The following is a 3722-nucleotide window of genomic DNA, read 5'->3' on the forward strand; positions in this document are numbered from 1 at the left end:
GTTCATCAGGCACTCTGTCTTATCAGATCTAGTCCCTTAAATCTATTTCTCACTTAGGGATTTGATTTAGGTCATACCTGAATGGTCTAGTGGTTTCCCCACTTTTTTCAATTTAAGTCTGAATTTGGCAATAAGGAGTTCTGAGCCACAGTCAGCTCCCAGTCTTGTTTTTGCTGACTGTATAGAGCTTCTCCATCTTTGGCTGCAAAGAATATAATCAATCTGATTTTGGTGTTGGCCACCTGGTGATGTCCATGTGTAGAGTCTTCTCTTGTGTTGTTGAAAGAGGGTGTTTGTTATGATGAATGCATTCTCTTGGCAAAACTCTATTAGGCTTTGCCCTGCTTCATTCTGTACTCCAAGGCCAAATTTGCCTGAGGAGTTTTTCAATTACTGTTTAGGTTTTTCTAATCCAGCACTACTTCCTGAAGAGATTTCTCTTTGTGGATTTCAGCTCTTTCCCAAAGAAACTGTAGAATGCTTCAACCAGTGTGCCTGAAATCATTTAACTTCCTCAAAAGGCACAAACCTTCAAAAAATTCTAATTGTTCAGTTCAGTTCTGCCAGGTAAATTGCTTTGGCTATTTTAAGTGTGAAGAATTGGAACATACACCATAATTGTAGCTAAAATCTTTCATCTTAAAACAGAATGTATTAATGTTTATTTTTTCCTGGCCAATTTCCCCCCCCCCCCCATGGCCATGTTTTCTCTGGAGGTATCATGACACCAATTCAAATTAAGATAAATGTGGATTAATCTACAGATTATGGATTTTGCCACTATTAGACCATGTAAGTCATATTTTCAAAAGGGTTTATAAATATTTTTTGGAAAAATGGTATAATTCAAATAACATTTGTTGGGAAAGATACCCAGAATTTTATGCTTGAATGTCTAGTATTTTCTCCCAAGCCTGTGGGAAATTAGTTTTCCTTTCAAGCCTTTCATGTTTGTGATAAGAAATGCATGTAAGTATATAACATGTATACATGCTACCAGAAGAATCTAGTATTATAGGCCTTCAGAAGAGTAAGTCCATAGAATAATTAATATAGACATAGAAATAACTAATAGATTGTGTATTTATACTTTATTTTTCTGGGCTTCAAAAATCACTGCAGATGGTGACTGCATCCATGAAATTAGAAGACACTTATTTTTTGGAAGGAAAGTTATGACCAACCTAGACAGCATATTAAGAAGCAAAGACATTACTTTATCAACAAAGGTCCATCTAGTCAAGGATGTGGTTTTTCCAGTAGTCGTGTATGGATGTGAGAGCTGGACTCTAAAGAAAGCTGAATGCTAAAGAATTGATGCTTTTGAACTGTGGTGTTGGAGAAGACTCTTGAGAGGCCCTTGGACTGCAAGGAGATCCAACCAGTCCATCCTAAAGGAGATCAGTCCTGGGTGTTCATTGGAAGGACTGATGTTTAAGCTGAAACTCCAATACTTTGGCCACCTGATGTGAAGAGCTGACTCATTTGAAAAGACCCTAATGCTGGGAAAGATTGAGGGCAGGAGGAGAAGGGGACAACAGAGGATGACAGGGTCTTTTCCAGTGAGTCAGTTCTTTGCATCAGGAGGCCAGCATATCGGAGCTTCAGCTTCAGCATCAATCCAATGAATATTCAGCACTGATTTCCTTTAGGATTGACTGGTTTGATCTCCTTGCTGTTCAAGTGACTCTCAAGAGTCCTCTCCAGCACCACAGTTTGGAAGCATCCATTCTTCAGTGTTCAGACTTCCTTACAGACCAGCTCTCACACCTGTACATGACTACTGGAAAAACCATGGCTTTGGCTGTATGAACCTTTGTCAGCAAAGTGATGTCTCTGCTTTTTAGTACGTAGTCTAAGTTTGCCATAGCTTTTCTTCCAAGGAGCAAGCATCTTTTAATTTCATGGCTGTAGTTACCATCTGCAGTGATTTTGGAGTCCAAGAAAATAAAGTCTGTCACGGTTTCCATTTATTCCCCATCTATTTACCTTGAAGTGATGGGACCAGATGCCATGATCTTAGTTTTTTGAATGGTGAGTTTTAAGGCAGCTATTTCACTCTCCTTTTTCATGTTCATCAAGAGACTCTTTAGTTCCTCTTTGCTTTCTGCCATTCTGGTGGTATCATCTGCATATCTGAGATTATTGATATTTCCCCTGGCAATCTTGATTCCAGCTTGAGCTTAATCTAGCCCTGCATTTTGCATATCTTATTTTTCATCAAAATCCTATGAAGTTGATATTAAACTGGTTAGAAACTGAAGTATATCTTTCATAAGGTTACCCATGTCCTAAATTGTCAAGAAACATTTACATTTATATTTGATCTCCATGTTTCATAGGTTAAAGCCAATTAGAAACCATAAAAGATTTTATACTCACACACAAAAATTCTTCCCAATTATCTGCTATAATCATAAAAAAGGATACACTGAGAGACAGCACTAAGCCACAATGACTTTTTCCTTTAACATAGCATATAGAATTTAGGAAGAGATGCATAAATCTTAACAAATTGAAAACTTCTCATCTAGCTAGTTTTATGTGGAAGAATCAAGATGACATTTTCCCAAATCATGTTAATCCTGATAATAATCATAAAGTAATTTCAAAGTTTAGGATTATCACATATTTAATCTGATAACAAACAATTTGAAGTGATTGACTGACCTTCTTTTCCTAGCTTGATTTTCAACAGGTTCAAGTAATATTATTCTTCAGTAGAAGATGAGGCAAGTATTTATCTTAAGAATCAGCTTTCAGAAACAGAGATTTACCTACTTGCAATGACAATATTACATTTATCTGTCTTATCTAACCATGTAAAGTAATGTTACAAGAGAGTTGGTTGGTTTTCAACAAAGAAATCGAAAAGAATTGTGGTTGCTGCAGGCTTTATTTTTCCCCTTTGGCAAGACACCAGAATATCTTATTTTAGCTTTCAGGATGGTGATTAAATTACTCAAAGTTAATAGTTTGACACACTAACTTTTTCCATAGTACCTAAATTGAGTGAACAAAACAGACCTTCCTTCCATAATTGCCTTGTAATTATTTTGTAAGCTTTAAGCATTTACATTTCATCAGTTGCAGAAGTAATTGCATGATCCTGCATGTCCTTTAAATCCAACTTGTTTTGCTGCTTTTGTTACAATTTCATTTCAAGCCATTGCTCAAGAAAAGATGACCTAGTATCATTTAATACTTTATGAATAATTTCCTCACCATATTTATTAAGTATTAATTTTTGCATGATTTTCTTTTCCATCAATTTGTCTATTTGGTTAGTACTGACAAAATTAGAAAGATATTGTTTTTTTTTGGGAAAAAACTGGTGGGACAGTGTGGTATAGTCCAGATATATTTATTTTTGCATCTATATGTTTTAGTATAGTACCCTTGTTTAGTACAGTTACGCTTGTTGCATTGGTTGCAGTCATCATAGTCTCACACTATGGCCAAATTTTTGAACATGCTACCTGTGCAGTCTCACAGGGCCCCCATGCTTTGTTTAATGGTCTGGTGTTGCTGTCTTGAAATTCTTAATAATTTTCAGAGAAGGTATGCATTTTCATTTTGCACTGGGACTCAAAAATTGTCTAGCCAGTCCATTTTTCTTTCCTCTCTCTTTCTTTCTTTACCACACACACACACACAGAGTCTTAGTCAGTGTGGACTGCTATAACATATTACCGTAGTCTGGGTGGCTTAAACAACAAATA

This window comes from Dama dama, chromosome 1, assembly GCF_033118175.1.
Source record: "Dama dama isolate Ldn47 chromosome 1, ASM3311817v1, whole genome shotgun sequence".
In the NCBI taxonomy this organism is placed as follows: Eukaryota; Metazoa; Chordata; class Mammalia; order Artiodactyla; family Cervidae; genus Dama; species Dama dama.